Source organism: Micropterus dolomieu, linkage group LG22 (genome assembly GCF_021292245.1).
Source record: "Micropterus dolomieu isolate WLL.071019.BEF.003 ecotype Adirondacks linkage group LG22, ASM2129224v1, whole genome shotgun sequence".
NCBI classification, from domain to species: Eukaryota; Metazoa; Chordata; class Actinopteri; order Centrarchiformes; family Centrarchidae; genus Micropterus; species Micropterus dolomieu.
In genome coordinates, this window is record NC_060171.1 from 30,785,482 (window position 1) to 30,813,034 (window position 27,553).

General features: G+C 40.3%; 1 protein-coding gene across 2 annotated transcripts in view; it reads left to right on the top strand.

Annotated features, from left to right (window-relative positions):
- The window catches only part of si:ch211-266k8.4 (carabin), a 144,109-nt gene that overhangs the window by 101,900 nt on the left and 14,656 nt on the right, over positions 1 to 27,553 (top strand). The window lies entirely within an intron of this gene.

A 27,553-nucleotide genomic window follows, 5' to 3' on the forward strand; every position in this document is an offset into this window, starting at 1 on the left:
GTTTCAGTCACCTGTCAAAGGTGTCATATCCCCTTTGCTCATGTGTCAGCATTGTGGTTATCTCCCAGAAGCTGTCATAAATTGTTAATCCAGTCTAAAGCCACAATGCACTTCTTAGACCGGACGGAGGATTTTAGTCATCGGACGTCTGGATCTTAAGTTATCTGAGAAACAAGTTAGGGGGAGCTATGGCCCGCTGAACAGTGTTGCAGAGACACTGATTTTCTTTTTAGCAAGAGACTGCTTTATTCAGTGTTTTTACCTTAAATCCTAAACGGGAGAAGCTGACTGCAATGAAGGCAATGATGGTGAAGACAACAACTACCATGATCCCGTGCGACTTCACAACGTCATCAAAGCACATATTTTGTAATTGTTTTGAGTTGAAAGACCCCTACCTGTAGAAAATTACATACTGCGCATTTAATAATATAAAATAAGTTTGTTGGGAGTTTAAAGTGGTGTAAATGGTTGCGCTTAAAATAAAGGTATTTCATTGTTAGTCAAACGAAATAGCTATTTCAACACAAATAGCTATTCCAACACACACACTTTGACCAAACAGTCAGCACTAACTGGTATCAATTATTGACATCTACAAAATTTAGCTTTTTTGGAAGGAGTTACTTCCCAAATAAGCCCTTTTTATTGACAGATGACGGATGTAGAAGAAAGCTGTGGTCAAGCTCAAAGTAAGTGTGGTAAGCAGAGCAAACCACATCAAAAAGCATATCCAGTTTCACACGAACAACTTGCCTGTGTTGAGACTCTGTTTACAGGAAGTGTTAACGACATTGACACACCACATCAAACATCTCCCCACTGATCAATCCTAAAGCTTTTTTTTTTTTACCTTTCAACTTTTGTTGATCAACAAAGTTCCACATACGCTGATTAGGATCTATTGTGTCATTCAGTAAGAATAGTTAGTTGTTTGCTTTTTATTTTCATGTTCTCCCACAAGACAATGCTAGAACGTATCAAATGAATCTTCCAGGCTTGCTACAGTTAACTTAAATGTTTCATATGTGGACAGTCTTTAATCATCCATGTCCAAAAATCTGTTCTTATGTTAAGTATATTGTGTTTCCCAGTAAAAAGTAAAAAAAAAATTTTATATCATAAGATAGCACATTGAACAAATCCACTATAACTTGAACATTGAGGTGTAAAGTACCACATCTCAACTGGACACATAAATATCTATAGGGAACAACAGAAACTCAGCAACAAAGTGGTAGGCCACATCAAATCACAGAGCAGTGTCAGCGCATGCTGTGGCGCACAGTGCACCAATGTTGCCAACTTTCTGCAGACTCAATATCTATAGACCTCCAAACGTTGTGTGGCCTTTGGATTAGCTCAAGAACAGTGCGTATGGAATGGGTTTCCATGGCCGAGCAGCTGCATCCAAGCCTCACATCACCAAGTGCAATGCAAAGTGTTGGATGGTGTAAAGCACACCGCTACTGGACACTAGAGCATTGGAGACGTGTTCTCTGGAGTAACGAATCACGCTTCTCTGTCTGGCAATCCAATGGACGAGTCTGGGTTTGGCGGTTTCCAGAACGGTACATGCCTGACTGCATTGTATTTCTTGTGTTGGGTTTGGCCCCTTAGTTCCAGTGAAAGGAACTGCTTCAGCATACCAAGACATTTAGGACAATTTTATGCCCCCAACTTTGTGGAAACGGTTTGGGGAAGGTCCCTTCCTGTTCCAACATGACAGCGCACCAGTGCACAAAGCAAGGTCCATAAAGACATGGATGAGCGAGTTTGGTTTGGAGAACTAGACTGGCCTAGAGTCTTGACCTCAACCCAATATAACGCCTTTTGGATGAATTAGAGCGGAGACTGCGAGCCAGGCCTTCTCGTCCAACATCTGTGCCTGATCACACAACTGAGCTTCTAGACGAATGGTCAAAGATTCCCATGAACACACTCCTAAACCTTGTGGACTAGTTGAAGGTGTTATAGCTGCAAAGGGTGGGCCAACTCCATATTAAACCCTACAGATTAAGAATGGGATGTCATTACCCTTCATGTGCAGGTAAAGGCAGGCAACCTAAAACTTTGACAATATAGTGTATGTAACTTTGGTTTAGTGATGCCATTACTCCACTGTTATGGTAGCTCCACTTTAACCCTGACAAGCTGCAGAGCTGTAGTCTCTATTCATTAGTCACTGTAACTTACACTGTACATTTAGAGCTAAACTGAGTCTTATTGTTGAGGCTTTTCTCTCTGCTCATCTGCCATTTACCAGTCTTACACTTTTGAAAGACGTCATTCTGCGTGCACGCCGTTAGTAGATAAGCTAACGTGTTAATTTCTTGGTGATATCAAATTTGCACACGTTTTTACTCACGCAAACCTTTAGTAAATCTGGCCCGCAGTGTCTTCCAGTATGAATCCCATATCTCCGATTACAGTCAACGTTAGTGCATATTTGTGCACGCCCCAAAATAATATAATTGCACAATTGATTTGATTGATTGAATTGCACTTATTAACACATAGAAAGATGTCTAAGTTCCCAAAACTCAGTTTATTATTATATTCTTAAGGTTGTCTTTTTTACCAATAATTCCTGCCAACCGGCTGATTAATATACAGTAGAGGCTTTACTATTTATGTGAACCTGCGTTGTTCAACTAATGTGATCCAACATGAAACTGTTAATAGGGATGTAAAAGCTGTTATAATAGTGCATCTGTGACCGCAGTGAGAATGGGTGTCGTGACTTTAGTATTTGTTCAAGTTATAGATGATATCAATAAAACCATGACAATAGGTGAAATGACCAAACATACAGTTTACAGGCGGTACACAATTATACCAATTTACAGTACTGTGTATATCTACCATGTCTTTGCTACTGCTCCTGGTTGATGCAAGGTGGCTGTATTTGGAGACTCAAACACATTAGAGACTTTTATAGGTGTTTATGTTTGTTCTGTATTTAGCACAGAGCATTTTGACTTTTGAAACTGGCTACTACTGATTAATATAGCTGCCAAATTGTGATTTAGTTACTTTAAAAGTCTTACTTGTTTCAGGTGGCCCCTTAACATTTGTTCAGAGATAACTGAACCTGTCAACCTTTTGCCATTGTGTATTATTAGGAAACACACAATGTGGGGAGAGAGCACAGGACAAAAACATTCCTTTATTATTACATTCCAACAACACTAGACTGGGAAATAATTTACCATTGATATTTGTTGTCTTGTCATAATATTTTACCCTGATGAATGTTTGATATGTCATATTTTAACCACAACCCCCCCCCCCCCCCCCCCCCCCCCCCCCACACACACACACACACACACACACACACACACACATGCAGAGAGCCACAGCCAGGTTCCCGGGTGATTAGCAGACTCATTGGTTTGTGTCATACCTTGGTGCAAACACCAATGGTAAATGGATCATACTGATGTGTTTACGGTCTTCCTAATGGGTTTATGGGATGAGTATGTGTGAGTGGCTGAGAGACAGAAAGAGTTAACCCATCCTGTTGTGTTTTCCACAGCATTTTACAGCAGAGCAGGGTGGGGACACCACGGCACTGAAATAGACCTGTAGTTTCCTGTTTAGTAGGTTACACACCTTCTGTACAATATGTCCCTCCCAAGAATCTCATGGGAGGTTGGCATTTTATAGTCGACTATTGAAAGCTTAATTTGAAAACCTACATAGAAGCTTTGAATGTATAAAAAACGCATTCAGCACATCCCTAGATTAGACATTAATAGTGTAGTCTGTTACTGACTGAGTGGTGTGCAGCTGTGTGTGGGAAACAAGGAAATACAACCAACATGCACAGGAAGATGAGCTAAGCTGTTCCGTCCTCACCACCTCTTTGATGGACTGTATCTGCCTGCGAGCCTTTAAATTGCTTTTCCGCTTTCTGTTGGCTTCTCACATACAGGAGATCAGACCAGGGGACAGGATTCTTTTTTTGAAAGAGGCGGTGACTGAGAGAGAGAAATCTGTTGTACAGTAAATGTTGGATATGTACAAGAAAAGGATGGAAATCTTTATGCCATAGATCCACTTCTCTGTTAGCGGCTAGTTGTAGTCCTGCATTCTTATCAAAGAGAATTTCTTAATGTATAAAATCTGGATCCTAGTATTTACGTCTGTAACGGTTCAGAAACAGAGACTGAAGCCGCAAAACAAAAGTCCCCGGTCTCGAGTCACGACACACCTGCTCCCTGGACTGTTGAGCTCTCATTAAGACAGTGTACCTGTGGAGGCAGCGGCCGGTGGGGGGGTAGGGGCAGTTTAGAGGTTTATAGCATATTTGTATTAAAAATAGGTTATTCTAGTTAATTTTCCATCTTATTTTAGTATTATATATTCACTACTTAAATCTGCACCCCTTTGCTTCACTTCACACAAACACACCTACACCTCTGGTCTCTCACTGCAAACTCACCGGCTTGCCTCTTTCTGTCTCTCCCTCCCTATATGACTCTTTACTCTGCTCATTTTCTCCATTGGCAGTACGTTTATTATAACGGCAGTATGTCATTATTGAGTGATCAAGCCTGCAAGTTAGACTACTTTTATTAACCCACCCCAACTATAATAATAATAATGCCCCCCCTCAAAAAAACAAGGGAATAAAGCGAGGTATGAACCAAACAGTGGAACTGGTGAATCAGTACACACCCACTATTATTTATACCACACTTAATACCACATATTGGAGAGGGCCATAGGCAGTATTGGGCAGTAACATGTTACTGTTTATTACTTTCCCAGAAACTGGTGTTGTAAGGCAGTACTATTTCCAAAACAGTAATAATATAACAGTTATTATCTGAGTAACGCTGCGTTACTGTGTTACAAGAACACATGCGATCTTTGATGTGAATGCGTGGCAGTTCTGCTTGCTCATCTTTCCCTTCGTGGCTCATATTTAAGAAAAATATATATTGGAATAATTTGTAGACTTCATTCATTTACCTTCAATATAAAAGTTTATGTCAGCTCACCTGTGTTTTGTACCTTAGCATTAGCTGTATCTGGTGCATCATTATAACTGGGAGACCACAACACAATGAACACGGTGAACCTTCAGACTGACGCTGTGTTGAAGTAAATGTTTCGTCATATTAGAGCTGCTTGCTGCCTTGCACAAAATGTCCTTACTGCAGTAGTTGCATTTTGCTGTGTTGTTATCTTTAGAAGTATTTTCTCGCGTGCTTTGTTGACACACTGCATAACAAACAATGTGACGTTAGGTCTGTCTTCTGAAACTTGCTACACCTTGTTCTACTCATGGACATGCACATATGGCATGTTAACAGCATTGTGACAGACAGGTTAGCAGGCAGGAAAGATTAATCCAAGTGAGAATCACACCACTAATTATGACTGACACAGTGCCAGGTAACTAGCTCAACCAGTATTCTGCTAGAGACACACGCAAACATTCTTTTACACTTGAACACACATTTGCACTACGTAAAAATTCCATGCAGTATTTCATACATTTTCTATCTTTGCAACTTGTCTTTTAATTGTAAGTTACGTGTATTTGTAATTGAACTTTGAACCTTTCACGAGACACGCTGACGAGCAGAAACGCACATACATACAATATCGTCGCTCTTTGGCATCTTTTCACAGACACAGGGTGTGTAAGGTTCCTTAAGCAAATCCAACCGTGACTAAACTTCCTTTTAAAAGTATGGTAGAAGATTTATTTTTAATCTCTTTCTAATTACATTACAATACTCATGAGGCATAATAGCTTGTAATTGGGATATTCTTGGGAATTACGTGGGAATTATCCAGTGTGTCTTTTAAACCTTGTATATTTGTGTGTATCTGTCAACCAGGGCAACGCTAGTAAATATTTGTTTGGCCCCCCCATGTGTGAGGACAGCAATAGTCTTTGTGTCTTTGTGTGCATGATAAAGTCACTGACACAATTACAGCAATAGTTTTTCCCAGGGCTAAGAAATATGTCCAGTGTGTTACCCTTTGGAATGCATGTGTGAGAGAGAGGTGAGGAGGTAGGAGGAGACAAAAACATGATTCGTATCTGTGCATACTACATGAGCGTGTGTGTGTGTGTGTGTGTGTGTGTGTGTGTGTGTTGGCTGAAGCTTGTCATCTGATCCTCTGGTGTTGTAGGATGTATGTTCAGCGGTGTGGGAGCCACTCTCCCGTCCTGTACTCACCTTTCATCTCCTCTCCCGGGGGAAATGCTTGCGTACATGTGCACACGTATACACATCCATAATAACAATCCATCTTTACATTACATAACACAATTTTAAATATTTGACCATGTGTTTGTGTAACCTGGTTGTTCATATGTGTACTGATGTGCCTTTGAGTTGTGTAGGCCTCATGTGACGACACGTGATACTAAATAAATGCAGGTTATTGCCATATGCATGAGCATTTTAAAATTAATCAGGCAAACCCAAGCTCATGCATGAATGTGCTACATACACAAACACACACACACACCACCTCTTTCTTTAGTTGAGGGAATTGTTAAGATGCAGGTGTAGTGGTGTTATGTAACCAGGTAGTGAGGATACAGGACGGATGAATGATCAAACACACACACACACAGCTCATGCTATTTAATGAAACAAAGGGACAGTGAAAGCGTTAGACCAGCCGAGTGACACCTTAACCCTCCTGACTACCACAAACAAATCACCCATGGCTTCAGTCACTGTTTAATGTATAGTAGTTTAACAAAGAAAATCATAAAAACCAATTATAAACTACTAAGACATTATGTATTTTTATTGTACACTGCTCAAAAAAATAAAGGGAACACTTAAACAACACAATTTAACTCCAAGTCAGTCACACTCCTGTGAAATCAAACTGTCCACTTAGGAAGCAACACTGATTGACAATCAATGTCACATGCTGTTGTGCAAATGGAATAGACAACAGGTGGAAATTATAGGCAATTAGCAAGACACCCCCAATAAAGGAGTTGTTCTGCAGGTGGTGACCACAGACCACTTCTCAGTTCCTATGCTTCCTGGCTGATGTTTTGGTCACTTTTGAATGCTGGCGGTGCTTTCACTCTAGTGGTAGCATGAGACGGAGTCTACAACCCACACAAGTGGCTCAGGTAGCGCAGCTCATCCAGGATGGCACATCAATGCGAGCTGTGGCAAGAAGGTTTGCTGTGTCTGTCAGCGTAGTGTCCAGAGCACGGAGGCGCTACCAGGAGACAGGCCAGTACATCAGGAGACGTGGAGGAGGCCGTAGGAGGGCAACAACCCAGCAGCAGGACCGCTACCTCCGCCTTTGTGCAAGGAGGAGCAGGAGGAGCACTGCCAGAGCCCTGCAAAATGACCTCCAGCGGGTCACAAATGTGCATGTGTCTGCTCAAACAGTCAGAAACGGACTCCATGAGGGTGGGTTAGTGCTCGCCAGAGGTAGCCTGACTGCCATTAGGTACCGAGATGAGATCCTCAGACCCCTTGTGAGACCATATGCTGGTGCGGTTGGTCCTGGGTTCTTCCTAATGCAACACAATGCTAGATCTCATGTGGCTGGAGTGTGTCAGCAGTTCCTGCAAGAGGAAGGCATTGATGCTATGGACCGGCCCGCCCGTTCCCCAGACCTGAATCCAATTGAGCACATCTGGGACATCATGTCTCGCTCCATCCACCAACGCCACAGATTGTCCAGGAGTTGGCGGATGCTTTAGTCCAGGTCTGGGAGGAGATCCCTCAGGAGACCATCCGCCACCTCATCAGGAGCATGCCCAGGCGTTGTAGGGAGGTCATACAGGCAAGTGGAGGACACACACACAACTGAGCCTCATTTTGACTTGTTTTAAGGACATTACATCAAAGTTGGATCTGCCTGTAGTGTGGTTTTCCACTTTGATTTTGAATTTGACTCCAGATCCATTATCAGATTTCCATTGATAATTTTTGTGTGATTTTGTCAGCACATTCAACTATGTAAAGAAAGGAGTATTTAATGAGATTATTTCATTCATTCAGATCTAGGATGTGTTATTTTAGTGTTCCCTTTATTTTTTTTGACCAGCGTAGTAGTAATAATAATAAACCTGTGCTGATGTCAATATGCACATATCTGCAGATATATGGATTTTTTTTTTTTTTTTTTTTTTTTCTATAGCATTTGCCGTGAGATAACATGATTAAGGCAACCAAAACATACTGGAAACTACAGACCATACTACCTACCTACCCTGCAATTACCTTAATACATGCCAGATGACTTCAACTGTTATAAGCCTCATATGTCTAGCAGCAACTTAAACCCCTCTTGAAAAAGATTTTCCACAAATTACTTTGCAAAAAAGAAAAGGAGAACAGTAACATAGTCCACTCACTGAGCTGTCAAATCAACCAACTAACCAACCAACACTTATGCCGTTGTTTTGCACATAAATTATTTTGATTTGTCATAAAAGGCATTGAACACCGCCAGTTAAAGGACTGAGCCCATTGGAGATAATCTGTCAGGCCACAATTGGACCACATTTAGCACAATTTCTTCCAGCTACTTTAAGCTAGTTGTAATTGCTATAGGTTTGGCTGTAATCCATCACAGACGCTCTAAATGCAGGGGAAAATGGTCAGTACTACAATGCTACACCCCCCCCTTCTAACAAATTATATTACTAATTTTATTTATATATGAAAAAAGCAATAAATGTATTTATATAGATTATGCCAGTCCACGCGCTCTCTTCTTCGCTGGTGGTTCATTGGCTAAGCTAGTGCACAACACAGCAGTGGTCAGCGCACACTGTGGACAGGGATAGGAAAAGACACTTCAAAATGTATCTTGTTACAAAATACCCTTCAAATAAATGTATCAATAAAATACTGGTGCCAGAAATGTTTAAAGATAAAATGCATGTATTTTCTAAATACAGGAAAATACATTTGTAACACTGGGCAATCTGTCAGTTTGTCTCCCTGTCATTCCTCTCCAGCCACATTTCTATTTCCCCAAGATCCTTCAATCCCCTTTCCCTTCCATCCACCAGCTGACCCCTTTCCCTTCCATCCACCAGCTGACCCCTTTCCCTCATTTCCCCATCATGTGACTGTCCCACCCATCTTCACACCTGTTCCCACTTCCCTCAACTTCTCTGCAATTGCCTGGCGTTCCCCATCTACCCCCTCACCTGCATCTCATTCCCTAATCAGCCATGCTGGAACCATGTCTGGTTGTATTTAAATAAATCATTGATCTCCTGCATTTGAGTCCTGCTCCTGTTGTCAGTTCACACAAGTTGTGAAGCATTCTGAATTTGTACAACATGTCAGAACGTTCAGATTTATGTAATGTACACAAGGCTCTTGTGAGAGTTTGAAACCTACAGGAAGGTATAATAGGAAGTGGAATTGAATTTGTAGCTTATAAGGTGCCTTTGAGAACAACTAGCTTTTCAAATATTTCTGGTAACCTCTTCCTAGACAGATGGAAATTACAAAATACTCAAAAGAGATACATGTCTCTTAATTACAAGAAAGCTATCTCAAAACTACCAGATCTGCATGTCTAATTAGAATCTTTTCCTAGAGTTGTCAGATACAAATCTACTACTGGATGCCAAATCATGATTACATGAAAATGATCTCATAAATATGACAGATACTGATCTTGTAATTATGAGATGCTGTCATAATAATGTGTGTGTATGAGATGCTGACTGAAATCACTTGTAAGCAACAGCTAAATGTACTTGCCACAGATGCCTAACACATTTTTACTTGAAAGACTTTTTAAGGAAACTTTTTTTAGGCATCTGCATGAGGCTGTAACAGCTTTAGGTAACAGAAAGTAGGAACATTTGTTTAAGAACAATCACTTTCTGGAAACTAACCAGCCACCATAATAACAGTATGCACTGGCTACCTACAGACATCTATAAAGCATTAACATTTCAATCACATTTTTAGCCTATACTGTCTTTTCATCTTAGAATCACAGGAAATAAAGGTTTACCAGGTATTCTCTATGAAGTGTCGAGTCAACTAACTTTATAGTGAGTTCCTTCAGTGTAATTCAATTGTGACTCCATGTACAGGGTGAAATTTCTATAGTTAGTCATTTTAGAGGAGCAGACCTTACCCTGCCTGGCTTGCAGGCTTACTTGCTTCCCTGGCATTTTTTTCCAGCTGCAAGCTCTATTAACATAACCACTTTCTGTACAGCTGCCAGGAAAGCAAAAGATCAAAACCACCATTGTAAAGTAAAATGGCATCCAGGCAGCAAGCAGCAATAATGACCCCAATCCAAGCTGCCTCTTGTTGGCTAAAACTATGAAAAGTATATGTTAGGTCTGTGTGCTGGATGATGTCATTCTTTATAAAACGAGTTGAGACAATACAGCCACAGTTTTAGAGAGCACTCCACCTCTCTGTCTCTTTTTACAGACACTATGAATATTTACAAAACTGAGGGAAAAAGTTAATGTAGAAACATTACATTTAAATAAAGTGCTCTGAATAAGTTGACACAGTTTTAAAAAAATAACACGTGACTAATGCTCACTGGAATGTGATAAAACACAATGACGACTCCCACCTTTATCTGTATCTCCAGCAGGCTGCCTTTAGAGAGTCATTACTGCTAAAAGAGAAACATTCGGTTTAAAACTGGGGCAGTCAGATTTAGCTTTTCTCCCGGAAAACAAAACACACATTTCCGGAATCCTGAGTCAGAAGGACATCAGTTGGACAAGTAGATACAATACGTTACACTGCTATTTACCCAAAAAGCCCATTCTCATGACAGCTAAATCTCGATCAGCTATTTGTGTTATTTCTAATCAATAGGCATCAGGATGGAGTGAAACCAAATTATCAGGAAACGTAGGCCAGAATGCAATGCCTAGAGTCTTCTAATTATTCACACAGACCAGACAGGGAAGGCAAAAAACTTACATGATCCACACTGTTCCACTGGCCAGAAATCTCCATATGGATTTGTGAAAGATTGATCTCTCCTGTTTTATTATTAGTCTCCTATGAATGATAAAAAGGTGGTCATTTGTATCAGACCTCAAACAGATATTTATGTAATATTCATGTGTCAGGAAAAGGTGAGAAATACATTAACATTCTAAATCACTTAAAAAACAATCAGTCTTTGTGTTCTTTATGTTTCACTACAGCCCATTCTTAGACCCTCTCAAAAATGTAAAAGGATTTATAAACAAAGCTGGTTTTCTTCATTTATGAAAAACACACCCTTTGAAAGATGGAAGGATTTTGTCTGAGAGTTACATATTTTGCCATATTGTCAAAAGTTAACCCTTACCTTTTCAGCTCTGTCTAGGACCTGAACGGCTCTGTTGCCATCCTTTATCATCTTCTTCGTCTCATTGTGGTAGTTAGGACGCAGATCCAGTGACGTTAAAGATGATTTAGCACTCTCAGTAGTTATCTGCCGGATTAAATGTTAGGACACATGTGGAATCCATTCATAAATCTTATATAAAATGGTGTACGTGGCATTTCCATTATGTCCATACATTAGTTCCATGCGGGGAAGGAGGGGTATGAATCCTCAAGGTGGCTACAACTGTGGACAGTTTCTTGTTAAACAGCCTGCTCTGATATATGATATAATGATATAAATCCCAATTTCTTGGATGGCATGAAGGGAAAACTTCCCAGTAGTTCACAAATGATCAAAACCAGACACTGTCTGCAGTCTTATTAGACCAGTTGAAATCCAATTCCAGGGGGAAATGACAGACCTTCTCAGTTACATACACTGGCTATATGGGATTATTGCCATACCTTTTCTTTAATTTAATTAACTGGACAATATCCATTTTGAGCAGCTTCTATTATGATAGTGAAGTCTATTAATAGTATTCCTATGTGGTGTGTCAAACATAAAGCAGACATGGAAACTGTGTAGTGTTGCAACACATACCTAAGCCTGGTAGTCACAATTAAGCTGACCACCAAAACAGTTTAACGTGATGTGACTGACACGGATTGTTTCCACTGTTACAAACACTAGATGGATGGCAAGTTGTTTGAGCTCTCTGTCACTCTCTCCACTGAAATATACAACTTGTATGAATGAATAAAATATGACGCAGACCTGGTCCACAGCCTCCTCCAGTATGTGCTGGGTGTCCTCCATCAACTCCTCCACCTCTCGGAACATGTCGTTCAGACTGACCGGGACCCGCTCCAGGGCGTCCTGCAGGATCACTGCCCCGCTCCGCGCGGTGCCGCCGTTCGCCCACGAGAAGCACAAAGTCAAAGATACCGACAGTAGCATGATACCGGACATCTTTCCCTCTCTTCCTCCTCTTAGCCGCTGCTGTCTGCCAGTCTACAGAGCAGCAGAAAAGTGTGACGCACGGAGGGCGCACAGCCGCACACAGCTGGATCCGTTTTATTTGGAAAGTCTGAGGAGTGGTGGTGGCGGGCTTATAAACTGGAACGAATCAGGTTTAATGGCGAGGAAAAAGTTCAAACTGCATGACATGATGAGGTTTTAAAAACGACGTGCGCACTTTAAAATGCATGTTAAAAAAGATCAATAGCTGTTGGCAGGGGTTACCAGATGTGATCTGCAAAGGGACGTTTATCACTATGCAATCATTATGCAGGTCAATGGAGTTGACAGAAAGAGGCACGCAGTTTCCCCATATTAGGCTAGGCCTATTCCTATAATGTTTTGCACAAACCCCCCCAATTTTTGTCCCGTTAAACTTAGACATGGAACCAATATCAAAAACTGATAGCAGAAATGTTTTATGTTATGGTGTGCTGCTTACTGTAGGATACAATTCTGTTTCTACTCATAGCGGTATTTAAGCCACTGATGGATTGATCAAACGCATTTGTATTTAATCCTATTTACTGTGTTTTTCCTGTCTTAATTTATTATACTAGGGTAGATTGTGATGTTATATAAACATAACGACAAACTACTGCAAATGATGTCTTGGAAGTTCTCAAATTGTAAAAAGTTGTAGTTACATCTGAATACCAATAGATGGCCTTATTTTATGCATTAGAGGACCTCTCTCATTAGAGCTAGTCTAAGAGGTCTCATAGCCTTTACAATTTGAAACAGATCAGGTATATGACCTGACACTTCAATTCAACATTTCATTGTTCACCTGCTTATTCAGAAATCTCCATCATGTGGAGATTTCATACTTAAATCAATAAATAAATACTGTCTCTGAACTGTTTGACCTTGAGAGGAAATTTATATTGTCCTCTGAATCAAAAATTGGCTAATGTACTGAACTTAATACACATTACAGGTGAACTTAATACACATTACAGGTGAACACAGTCAAATTTGTGTCTAAAACCGTCATCACAATCACCACATTGTTATGCAAAATTGGCGTTAACTCATTAAAATGCGCTAATTTGCATACATTTGGCACTGCAGGCAAACGGGATAAACAAAATAAGTAGTTTATCACCACAGAACTTCCTCAGTTAATGACTTACATCAAGAGTCTTTTCCCTAAAATGTTATGTTTAAATATGCAGACTAGCTTGTTTTGGTTAATTCAGAAGAAATCTTCAGATGCAAACAGATGGAGGGTTGTAGGCATAAAACAAACACCATCCAAATTTGATTTTTGTAGTGTTCTTTCCATTAGAGTAAAAGAAGACATAGAAGAAAATATACCAAAACAAAATGCCTGTCCACCTACCTGCTTCCTGATTAGTGGAGTGCCATTTCCTTTTAAGTGTTCATGATGTTTGCTTAAATTTGCATGTCTGGGGGTTATACCATGGAGCTAACCTTCTGTTAGAATCAAATGTAATTTGCATTGAGCATTCAGAATTATCAACAAGATGATCAATTCACCAGAGAATGTTTAGAGTTGTTACAGAAAGACATCTGAGGGCCATCCAGAGCAGCTGTTGAGCTTTCCACCAGGCAGGCCCTTGTTCCCTGATACTTCTTTATTATCTCTTATAGGTATAAGGAAACAAGATGTAGGTTTGTAAAAGTCAAAGAAGTGCAACATAGGATGTCCTCTCAAGGCCTGCTGGATATGCATGAAGACATTGTTTGCCTCCTCTGACCACTGAAGTTGGTTGGGCACCTTGAGACTGATTAAATCTGTAAGCAGAGCAATTCTGGCAGAAAGATGACTGTGGTACCAACCTGACATCCCCACAAAGCCAATCAGGGGTATGGCTTTGTGTTGTCAAGTCCCTTCAATATGACTTTCAAAATAAGAGATGAAATATGTCAGAACGTGTACATCTAATATGCACCTAATGCTGTGTGGAACTTATTTATATTCACGTGCATGATAACTTAAGTGCTGAATAATTGCCTAACCCCTTTTCTTGTTTGGCTGCTAATGTGTGCCTTTGTAATTCAGTTTAATATATACGTACCATGTATGCTGCGGTCCCTTTCTGCTCTTGCTAACCCATGCAGTCTGGAAAGATGGCTGATTGTGTAATTTGCTCCATAATAGCAATGTAGCCTATTTTTTAACAAAACCCCATTAATTTTATTAGCACATTAGTGTAGTGTGCATTTGTCCAGCAGGTGGTATACACTTTGTGTAAGTCAAGGGCCCTAGCACTATGCCTCTGCTCTTCATAGAGTAGGCTGTTAGAACTGCCAGAGACAAGCCACGGACAGTTTGTGCTTAGCCTATGTACATAGATTTGACTGCCATACAATAACTTACAGAATGTCGTCAGAGAAAAACAGTTTGAAGCACTGGAGTGGGGATATGATATCACAAGATATTAAAAAGTATATTATCTCTTCAGCAGTCTGTTGACTCAGTGGTACCTGAATCCAATTGAGAACCTCTGGGACGTTATGTATCGGTGCATCTGACACCAACAAAGCAATGCCACAGACTGTCCAGGAACTCACTGATGCCCTGATTCAGGTCTGGGAGGAGATCACCCAGGACACCATCCGCCGTCTCATCAGGTCCATGCGTCAGGAGCGCACGTGCGCACAGGCACGTGGGACACACACACACTACTGAGTCACATTAGAGTTGCGGTGATGAAAGTCACGCAAGTTGGATCAGCCTGTGATTAAAATTTTTGATTATCAGTGGTATTTTGAATCCAGCCCTCAATCGGTTTGGGATTTTGGTTGCTCCTTAACTTCACAACAAATGAACTGGAGCAGTAATTGGGTACTGTGGTGTGCATATCATTGTTTGGTTTACCAGACACTGAATAAATGGGAGGCTATCAAATATTCACTGCACTTCAGTAAAAATGAAGAGAGACAAGAAGCAAATGATGATCCATTGGTCACCCATTTAACCTCAAAAGTGACGTCAATTCCAATGGGTGAGAAGGTGGTTGAAGAGCAGATGTTTCGATCAAGAAATAGACTGAAGCAATACCTGCCAGCAAAATTAAAGAAATGAGGACAATATATTCGTCTTTGCTGGCTCTGATGGTGTCCTGCACAAACCCCTGAGCTATCAGCAGTGGTTGCCTTAAGCATCTTCATTATCAAGGCAGCTGCGTCAGCTAGTCGACCAACCATTCTGAGAGGAGAGACAGTCTGGCCTAGCGTCTGACTGTCACCTTTGGCTTACTTCAGTTCAGTAATTGACCCTTTTATGACCTGGGGAAACCTGTGTCATAGTACTCCTAAAATTCCTTCAAAATATTTTCTGCTTACACTGGCTCCGCAGGGAATTCCCTGCACTGGTTTTGTTTGTGGCAACGGACCACCAGGCTTCAACTTGATGTGTGATGTTGCGCTGAAGAGAGCATGACGTGGATCTCTTGAACAGAAGAGGGCAATGGTTGGACAAACCACCTTGCACATTGTGAAGTGGTACAATAACAGCTAGGTAACTCTTCTGAATGATTACACTGGAGCCCACACAGACGGTGAGGTACCAGGTACACCAAAGTCCAAGCCAAGTGCCAGAGAAAAGGCTTCTGCCTTCTGGTTAGCTGCATGTCAAAACTATTTTAATGCTGTAAGCTTTGGTGAAACAGCATATGAAGCCGCTCAAGAGGTATTTGGTCACTTTGAAAGAACTTTAGCAAATTACGAGGAGGAACTATCTAACTAACAACACAAACAGCTGGATGCGGTTTTCAACCCCAAAAATCACAGATCAGGTTTGTACATTTTTAATGTTGTACTGTTACTTTGTCAGGTAGTTAATTATCATAGTTAGCTAGACCCTTTTATTTCTGGTGAAATTATTTTAATGAATTGTGTCACATATGCTAGCATCTGACTTCTGTATGTCACGATTTGGCCTGTCTGTTCTATCATTCTGTGTTTTTGACTGTTGCTTCTGTCTGTTTCCCTGTCTTGTTTTGGTATTTATCTGTATGACAGTTTATTTGTATCCAGGCAGTAAGTGACAAAAGAGAGAAACCACACAGTCTGAAAATAATACTAGATATTTTAATAAGTAAATTAAGCAAAAATATACAATTGTCTGTCAGATCAGTGTGTATGCAGTGTATGTGTGAGTGGAGTGTATGGGTGTAAAACCTGGGGCCGTCACACTTTGTGCCTGTGTTTGGGTAAACTGTTTGTGTCAGGTGTTCACCTCTTGCTTTTACCATTTAGTTTTGATCTGTGGGTTCTGTATGTTTGGTCCATGTCTCTGTGTCTAATCCTGTCTCCTGTTTTAGTACAATTTTAGGCGCTTTGACATAGAGATACCACAATAGTCATGGAAATAATGCCAATATGCTGCATTTGCTCAGTCATTCTGAAACAAAATATAACAAACAAAATATTGAGATGTAATCCCGCAACCGTGTGTGCTTTTACATAGCATTCTGGCTTTCCGGGTTACCTCCACTGAGGCCAGCTATGCCGCGGCTGCCTGAGCTCACCCCATCAATTTTCAACATAAAATACCCATAGTAGAATCACAAAAGTGACAAAATCTAAACATGCCAGCAAAATTGGGCAGGTAAAATGCTCTAAATTAGAAATGCTCCCTGTGGGATGTGCAGCCTGAAGATGGCGGAACAAAACAGGGTCGGAGAAAGCAATGGAGAAGGGTAGAAGCACAAAAATGTCAAACAAGTCAATGCTGAGACACTTCCAGTGGACGCTGACACCGAGCTGGGGACCTAATAAAACCGTTGCACAGCCAGAGTCAGTGGACTTTCAGAGTTAGACCGTTGGAACACAACTTGGAACACAACAGCGTTGAAACTTCATTCCTGTTCCAGCATGCCGGCTGTGGCTTTTCACACAGACATCGCTCTGCCTCTGTTGATACCAACATTCACAGCTCAGATTCGGATCAAATCAAATGATTCCCCTGAATTGTATCACCTGTTGTTTATACGCCTGCCTGCATATGTGTGTCTTCTGCCCAGTAAATTACCTGAGCCCCGTTTCAAAAAGCAGGTTCAACAAACTGTGAAAACAAACTCTGAGCTGTCAAGGGTTTTCGGTTTCAGAAAGGACGATCAGAATAAGTTCAGTCAACTCTGAGTATGTTGAGCCAGATGGAAGCGCGCGAGAGGATGAAAAAAAGACATCATCAATGGAGCTCCGATACTTCAATTCACCATGGCAAAGGGTAAATAAAGGCAGAGCCTCCATTTTAATCTGGTGGAGCTAGAAATATGAATGCTGCCAACGTGGACCATGATTGGCTCTAAAACGCAGGAGTGGAGGAAGGATCAATACGTTAACAATATTACATTTTACACAGCGTTGCTCATTCATCATTTACCAGACTGAAATTTCCTTAATGAATGATAAAGAGCTGGAATTCTCCTACAGCCTGTTATTCATTTTAAATAGCTACAGGCCTGTTTATTCAGCTGTAACCTGACGGAACTAAATGCCGGTGGCAATAACTGAAGATGAAAATATTAATCAAACATATTAGGAATAGTTTACGCTACTCATGGACCTGTTATTGTAAAGTGACAAACCGACTCAGTAGGCCTATGCCTATTAATGATTGTTTTTGCAATGTAAAATGTGTCTAGGTTCAAATTGACTGTGAAGTTTTAGATGTCTGTTACATTAATAAAATATTGCTCATTTCTTATTTTATGAAATGCTGTCAAAACAAATTCATAATTCGACTATCAGCAGATAATGAAAAACTTACTTTTAAACTACATTTATTTGTTTCAGCTGCATCACAGTCATCCTCACACAGAAATATTCACATCATATCCAGCTGATAACTAAGATAGGAATGTTCAATCAATGTGCGACTACAATATGAAAGGGGACTGTTCATTGATCAGTTTTATACAGATTAATACTGCAGCACCGTAGTGCACGGTAGGGTAACATGGGGTAAGACGCCCCCCCATGGTAATTCTAACAAAAAACACAAAATGTCACAAATTTGATTAAATAGAAATGAATTTGTCAACTCTGGCTTTTTATTTTATAATATGTTACCCAAAGCATAGCCTTCTTTAAGATATAAGAAAAATCAATAAAATGTTCTTTAATGTGTCAGAAAATAGACATTAAGCTTAGGGGGACATCTTTCCCCACTAGCTGGGAAAAATGCCTTAAATGACTGTAAGGTAATGTGGCAAACAAAACGAAATATCATGACATAAAGACAGACACACTGTTACTCTAACAAGGCCCAGGCTGTGAGCTTGGTTGTGGATGACGTATGTCTGGAGTGTGTGTTGTGAGCTTGTTGTGTTTGTCTGTCTCTGCTTGGCTCTCTCCCTTCAGTCTGGGAGCTTGGGGGTGTGTCTGCTGCGGGCTCTGCTCACACCTGAGACTCATCCTCATCAGCGCATCTGACATGTGTTCCACAATCAGCCACGGCTTAAGACGGAGACTCAAACATCCAGTCCCCGCTGGATTGTTGATTAATCACACGTATGTCGTGTTAGTGCCAGCCTGCTTAGAAATCTGTTTTGCTTTTCAAAGAATTGCTTCTCCCTCTGCTTCAGAAAACGTCTGAGCCTCAGCAAGCCGCCAGCCAGAGAACCCTCTGTTCCGCCCACAGCCTGGTCACTCCCCGTGTTTCCCTCAGCCCAGGATCTGGAAGGGAGCCTCTTCCTCTGCCCCACTACTCCCCTGCACTAACCTCTATTGAATAAACTGTGTATTCTCAACTTAGATCTGCGTTTGGGTCATCTCTGCCAGGAAATTCTGACAGTTACCTTTGTGTCAACGGCATTTTGACATTTCTATGAAATGTCTGGGGGTTTTTTTGAGTTATTTCCTTACAATGTTGATAACCCACATAGTTTGACAAATTTTTTGACAAATGGCTTAAGTTTATGCTCAAAGTTGCTTAGTTGTTAAAACAGGGTGGTGACATATGACTATAGTAATTCCATGAGTCATACGTCCTCTAGTGTTGTGTCGTTCAAAGAGCGTTTCGTTCATAAGACCTAATCATGTATATGAATCAGGAGGAACGGGTTGTCTCAGTGAGTGATTCGTTCATTTTCACGCATGCGTGAAGGATGTTTGACTCTTACGTTCACTTGTCACACGGCAGCTGCATGGGCTCCGTCAGCACAGGAAACAGAATTGATTAGTTCACGACTCTCAACTGTAGGGCTGTTTCTCAATACCGAGTTCGCCAAGTTCGGACTTCTGTACTTTAAAGCTCGGACTTGGCAAGTTCGGTTCGGGAGTACAAACTCCCAGGAACGGGAGCACGCAGTCAGTGTTCAGCAATTGGAACAGCAGCGGACTTGTTGCGGCCAGACCCGTTAGCATCTCCAAAAATGTCGTAGCATTTTTTTAAATTAGTTCTGTCTTGAGAATTCAACCATATATTTGGAGTTTTAACAACTATTTTCTCGCATTAAAAAACTCTTAAAACTACTATGTGACACAAGAACAACAGTATTATAACTTACAGTTGAAAGTTTTCTCCTCCGAAATTTCCGTTTTTTGGCGGGAAATGCATTCTGGGATATCTGGCGATCCGAAGTCCACACAACTCACCATCGATGCAGGCTCTGCAAAATGGGCGGAGCGAGAACACTTCTGGGTATTTGACTGTACTTGGCTAGATGCGGACTTTTGAATTGGAACAGAACTTTGGCTGCAACTGATGACGTTTCACAAGTCCACAAGAACATAAGTACAGACAAGAACACAGATTGAGAAATTTTTATTAGTCAATTGCCAATTTCTATACAGAAACTGCAATAAGGTTAGTGTAGTGATAATGTTGCATTCTGCTGCAATTTATCTTAGCTAGAAATTTAAGCGAGTTAGAGTAGAAAAGAACACTGTATCACTTGGAACAAGTTACTCATGGCCGGAATTACATGAATTGGGTCTGTTTGGTTTGAAAAAAACCCTGTTTTTTAGGTTTGTCCTGCTGGTACATGGCATAAAGTACACTGAAAACACATTTATGCACTAACCTAGACTGTTATTTTCTATAGGGAGCAAAAAGCAACTAAAATGACAAAATGGTTAAAGGAACATGGAAATGTGGGGCAGAAGGAAAAATGGAGAGGGCATAAAGACTGAAGGAAAGGCATGGACAAACAGTAGCACAAGACAAGTAAACAGGAACGGCACAGAGGACTGAAGGAAAAAAAGTCCAGAAAAGAAGGAAAAGGGAAAAGTTTAAATGAAGACAACAGGGACAGGGTGGGAGCTCTGCATTTCACTATGCTGGAACAGAAAAAAGATGAGATAGAAAGGAAGGAGGTTTTGGTAGCACTTAAAGGGCTCCAATAAGGATCATGTTTGCAGGCAGGCACGAGGTCAGGTGACTGGCAACGTAAGAAACACTGTGAGGTTAACTTGTGGGCAGAAGGAGAGCAGGGTCTGGAATGATGGCAGATGTTAGTCGACTGATAAAGAAGATGAATTCAATGACTTCTCAATCAAATGTTGACTGACTAACTGACTAAGCTTCATATAAAGATCACATTAAGAACCAGCTTAGGCTGAAGTATGGTGTTTCTAACACAGGCCACCGTCCAGGTTTTGGCATCTGTAAGAAAAATACCATTGGCAGAAGCAGTGAGAGAGGGCCAGTTAGAGGAAAGGTAAGAATAGTATTAATTCTTTTGGAAAAAAGATTATCAAGTGACAAATGTATGAAGATGTTTTGATGCTTGTTCAAAAGGTAAATATAATTTTTCTAATGTTGTTTTAAAGTGAAAGAGATGCTCTTTAAATGTCCATCACCAATGAAATGGAGAGACATGGGCTTATCAAATGAAGAACAAAGACTATGTGGAAAAATTGTTACATTTTCACAATGGAATAAAGATTTTACAAGAACTGTCTCCAAAAGTCTCTGGCTTCTCTGACATAATAAACTTTAGATTTGAGAGCTCTAGGTAGAATAAAGGTTTCACAAATCTGAAACTATGTTTGATTGAAGCTTTTGCCTCTGTGGGAATATCTAGTCCAGATTTGAGATCTCTAGGTGTAGTGGTTTTGGATCAAGCCCTGATCTAATGTGGTTTACATGCGAAAAAAGCAGTGAAATCGACCTTTAAAGCATTTTCACAAAAAGAATAAAGGTTTCACAAATCTGAAACTATGTCTGATTGAAGCTTTTGCCTCTGTGGGAATATCTAGTCCAGATTTGAGATCTCTAGGTGTAGTGGTTTTGGATCAAGCCCTGATCTAATGTGGTTTACATGCGAAAAAAGCAGTGAAATCGACCTTTAAAGCATTTTCACAAAAAGAATAAAGGTTTCACAAATCTGAAACTATGTCTGATTGAAACTCTAGCCTCTCTTGGACAATCTAGTCCAGATTTGAGAGCTCTAAGTATAGTGGTTCTGGACCTGGTCTAATGTCGTCTGCATATGGAGAAAAGGCAGTGAAATCACCCTTTTGCCATTTTCACAAATCAAATAAAGTTTTTTTCAAATCTAAAAAATTGTTTCAGACAGGTTAAGGCTTTGCCTAAAATGCATAACAGCTTTCACAGCAGTAAGAGGTGCAAAAAACAGAGATTCGGTTGCTCAGCAACGGAAGTTAACTTTCACTTAAGTTCCCCTTAACCTTCCCCTTAACTGCCGAATCGGAAGCTAACTTCAGCGTCGTGTTAGCTAGCATAGTTAATGCAGAAAGTCTTCATTTTATTTTTTATTTTCCTCCTCTTGGTTTAGTGTTTTCATTTTCATTATGGCATCTGTGTGCGGTGCCTGTAATCAGTGGTTGGACGTATTGGGTTGGAGGACAGATGGGTCTGGGTATCTCTGGATAATCCGTAATTCGTTTGTAATACTAAAACGAAAATACCGTTTATCTGTTTTTTGTTTCAAAACGAAAAACCAAATAACCGTTTTTGGTGTCAGAATCAAAAAACGAAAAACCAATTAAACCGTTTTTGGCGATTCATTTTATCGTTATTCCTTTTTGAACAAAGAATGAAGAGAGTCTCTGAACTTCAGTCAATTCATTTTTCGTTATAAACCAGAAACGGAAGTCAGGTGTTCTATTCTTTTTTTGGAAGTGAAAGTAACCGGTAAAAACTTCACAATAAAAGTAGCCCATGTACCATGTAGTTAGAAAGTTGATTTTAGACTAACACTAAACTGAAATTAAAGCTGCAAGCAGCGTTGGGCGGGCCCTCGCACTTGTAGCGCGTCCGGGTGTGAGCCGGCCGAGTTGCATATTCTGGAGCTCTGCCGGTGCGGCTGTGAATTTGCTACTCAGTTCCAACACTGCATGAAGGTGTTATATGTCTCTTCCTGTGTCACCTATGTGAAGCTACATAGCTCTTGCCGCTATGAATATAAATCGGTATTGGTGTGTAGATGTCTGCGGGGTGGGAGAGTTATCAAGAGTTATCATCTTCAATGCCTTTAGAAGGCACAGCACAAATTTGAAGTCGGTCGGACTAAATCCCTAGGAGGAGTTCGTTAAAGTACGAAGTGGGTAAATCATCCAAAATTTTACGTAAAATTCAAAATGGCCGACTTCCTGTTGGTTTTAGGGCATTGCTCCAAGAGGCTTTTTTGTGCGTCTGGACAAGATACACGTACCACAGAAAATTCGTGCACGTAGGTGAAACGTGCGGCGGGGGCTGCTTCGTTAAAAGTCACTTCCTGTTGCCAGCAGGTGGCGCTATGACTGTGGGTGAATGTCGGCATGTACATGTGTTCAGGGCGGGACTCTCATCCTACATGTACACTTTGTTCCAGATGTGAGCATGTACACTGAAGTTACAACAACTTCCTGTGTCATGGCGAAGAGTTGATCTTTGACGCCACGCCACGGACACGCCCATTGACGAAAACTCGCAAATAGCACAACTTTTCATCGTCAATGCCTTTAGAAGGCACAGCAGAAATTTGACGTCGATCCGACTAAATCCCTAGGAGGAGTTTGTTAAAGTACGAAGTATGTAAATCATCCAAAAATGGCCATAAAATTCAAAATGGCCGACTTCCTGTTGACTTTAGGCTATGGGTTCTTGAGGCTTTTTTGTGCGTCTTGATATGATACATGTCCCCAGAAAATTTCGTACATGTAGGTTGAACGTGAACGAAGGGATAATCTTTTCCAATTTTCTAGGTGGCGCTAGCGAGTCATTTTGCCACGCCCATGCGCGAAACCCATAAAATAAAAATTTTTCACCAGTTCTGACATGTTTGCAAATTTTGGTGAGTTTTCGAGTATGTCGAAATGCCCTGTTGTCACTTTCAGATATTTACATCATGATTCATGGTAACCACACCTTGTAACTGTGGCTCTGTTTTTGTGGATTTGGATGATGTCAACTTGTGTATTTTAATACACATTTATATCATATACAGTAGGCTTCTGTGTACAACAGTACAGTGAAGCAGGGCTCTGCAGTGCAACTCTTTCACTCGCATATGCCCTTAAATGATTTACAAGCACAGTGGGTTAGTGAAGACTAAAACCTACTGCAAATATTGTTATAATGTTGTGGTTATTACAGTATATAACAATAGTAATTTATACTAGTTCCTCCTCCAGGCTGTGGTTAGAGCCTCTGCAGTGGACAGATGTAGATTTAGTCAAGTCTACAACATTTGTAGGCCTATGTCGACGATCAGATCCAATAGTCTACTGGTTTTCACATCATAAAATGGTCATTGCACACAAGGAGAAGGAGCTCAGGCATAGTATGTATATAATACATTTTTATAAATTAATTCTGTGTTACTTGAACATTTTTGGACTACTGTCGTCCTTAGAAAGGTTAGCGTAGCTCTACAAGCAAATAAGCAAGCTTGGGAACAGATCCATGATATAATCTCTCATTTTAACCCATTGGAATTATTTTTTTAAACAGAGCATTTCTTTAAAAGAGACACATGCGTTTCGACTGGAAAGGTGATTTATGAAACATCAAAATTGATCAGGTTTTGGGCAGTTTTAATAACTGCACAAGCTCAAACAATACTAAACCAACAAGATGTAAAGGCCAATGCTGCAGAGACGCTAAAGGATAAAAACTGTTACAAAAGCACAATTGCCACCAGAATGTCCTGACACCACCACCCACAGGTGTGCTGCACCACCACCTAAAGACAACAAGTCACACACATGAAACACCACACAATAAGGCTCAGTTAAAGGTCCATCCCCCCCACAACAATGGTTGTTATCAAACTCGAACCATCGGTTAATATTTAGTTTTATCAGAGTTATTAAGCAGCTAGCTATCAATACACAAACACAGTAGTTTTTTTGTTTGTCTTTTTACTAAAGGTGTCTGGGGCCAAACTCCCCTAAACAGATGAGAAAGTCTGAGTACATTGTTCAGTCTTCTCCAGAGCAGCCTTTACTGCCAGTTAACAATCTGAGGGGTCATCAGTCAGATGAACACCAAGCTTTATGTGGACATTAAGCCATTCATTCACAAACACCTCAGAAGAGAAACCTTCTGGATATTCCCTCTGTCACATCACAGAATACCAAGAGCAACTTCTAGTGACATTTTCTCACATCTGATACAAATGGGCAAACTCAGAGCAGGACTGAGTTCTTTTCCTTTTAACATATCAAGTATGTCTCACAAAACAAGCAACACGCAGCATTGAATCAAGCCGTCCACACACATCCCTCACAATGTCCTAATGTTGCAACATGTCTGCAGGGATAAAGATAGAACCACATTGACAGTGCTGTATGTACATTTGAAAACAAATTGTAACAAACACAAAACCCAACAAATGATCAGAAACATTAACTCAATCCAGTTACCATCGCATATTACACTCAGCCTCCAGGAAACAGATAGGATGACCAAGTAAACAGCAGATTTCTCCCCAATACTCAAGTTTTTCCTTTAATGCTCACCAGGTTTCACACATAAGTAGGCCTACATAACTAATGAGAACTACAGGCTGCATTAAAAATATTTTATCTACTTAACTAACATAATAAGTATATTACATTGGAGAAAAATGCAAAGGAAAATAAAAATTATACAACTCTACAGATTTGTTTTGGAAGAGTTTTGTTTTGACACATAACAGTCGATGGTGGAGGGAGTTTTTAGCAGCTATAGCAGCATAGAAAGAAAAGCTGGAAGGCAGGTGACGTTCTGCACACCCTTCAAACTCAGTGATTAGCTTCCTTTGGTAGCAGTGCAGCCTTCTCTTTCATATAAACACAAGTCAAAAGGTCAAAACCTTATTGCCTTTTGGTGCCACAGAAGGACTCTTGCACAGAAGGGGATAGAGTGAAATCTGCTGGTTGAGCTACCACATAGCAAGAAGGCCTATAAAGATGTTAGGAAACTAAAACATGAATTAAATAATATAAACATAAATAAACAGGCTAACTGCTATCCTAAGCTACATATAACATTAGTTCAATTGTCTTAATCTGAAGTTACAGGTCACCAATGGTCTTACAAATGTTTAATTCTCCCTAACAGCCTAACAGTTATTATTTTATTAGTTATTGTTTTTATTTCAGTTAGCTAAAGTGTTTTTTTGCACACCCAGTGCTACTTTAGTTTTACTAAAAAAACGTTGTTTTAGTTTAGTTTTAGTCTAAATCACCTTTCTAATTACATGTCACATGGGCTACGTTTATTTTGAAGGTTTTAACTATGCCTTCCATAAAAGGAATAGACCACATGACTTCCGTTTTTGGTTTATAACGAAAAATGAATTGACTGAAGTTCACAGACTCTCTTCATTCTTTGTTCAAAAAGAAATAACAATAAAATGAATTGATTCTGACACCAAAAATGGTTATTTGGTTTTTCGTTTTGAAACAAAAAACAGATAAACAGTATTTTCGTTTTAGAATTACAAACGAATTACGGATTATTCAGAGATACCCAGACCACCAAGGTACGTTTTAACCGTTAGTTTTTTTCGTATAATTAACAAAGGCAATTTTGGGCCCAAAACGAAAAAAACAACATTCAGTTTGATTTTTTTTTTTTTTTATCAAAGCAAAAATACGAATTTATTACTCAATATTTCCTTTCATTGGTGGGTGGGACATGTGCTCCATCATTTATCTTTGTACTTAAGGCTACTTTTCAAAATTAAGGTTCTCCCAAAGAATTTCCATTCCTGCTGTGGCTCTCCCTCTTTGCCTTAAGACAATGCAATGTCTCCACAAAAATATACACAGTAAAGTGTTGTCAATATTACAAAGATCGATGCCATCGAAAAACAGCAAGCACACGAACAGGATTTACAGAAAATGACCAGCAGGTGCCGCCCTGCAGCTCCCTCAGCTGTGATCACCTGGAGCCACTTAAGAAAACAGAACTTCACTGAGTTCATCCTGCTGTGTTTAAAGACTCATCACACCTGATATGGTCTATAGACTGCCGACATTTGAACACATTTCTGAGTAAAAAAAGGGGTTTTGCACCTTTGTAACCACAGAATATTATATTATTTTAATTGTGTCTGAAGCTTCTATCCATCCATACCCCAGCCAGCAATGACATGTGGGGCCCAGATGGGTTAAGTAGGGGTTCCATGGTTACTGTGTGGGCATGGGCTTTGCCTGGGTGAAATCAGCGGGTCCCATGTAGGTTTTGTAGTATGAGTCCCACATAAGGGACAGGCATGGGCCAATTGGGCATGGGTTTGAACTGAGAACACATATATGGGTCCTGCATAGCATATTTATGGGCCAAGTGGGCATGGGTTTGATCTGGGAATACATATATGGGTCTTGAATGGCATATTTATGGGCCAAGTGGCCATGGGTTTGAACTGAGAACACATACAGTGGGGGAAATAAGTATTTGACCCCTTGCTGATTTTGCAGGTTTGCCCACTTACAAAGAACGCAACGATCTATAATTTTAATCATATGTACATTCTAACAGTGAAAGACAGAATCCCAAAGAAAATTCCAGAAAATCACATCATATGAATTTATTAAAATTGATAACCATCTGATGAGGAAAAACAAGTATTTGACCCCCTGGACAAACAGCATGTTAATATTTTGTAGAAAAGCCATTATTGGCCAGCACATATGTCAAACGGTTTTTATAGTTGGTGACAAGGTTTGTGCACATTTCGGCAGGGATGTTGGCCCACTCCTCCCTGCAGACAGCCTCCAAATCATTCAGGTTCCGAGGTTGTCGCCTGGCAACTCGAATTTTAAGCTCCCTCCAAAGATTTTC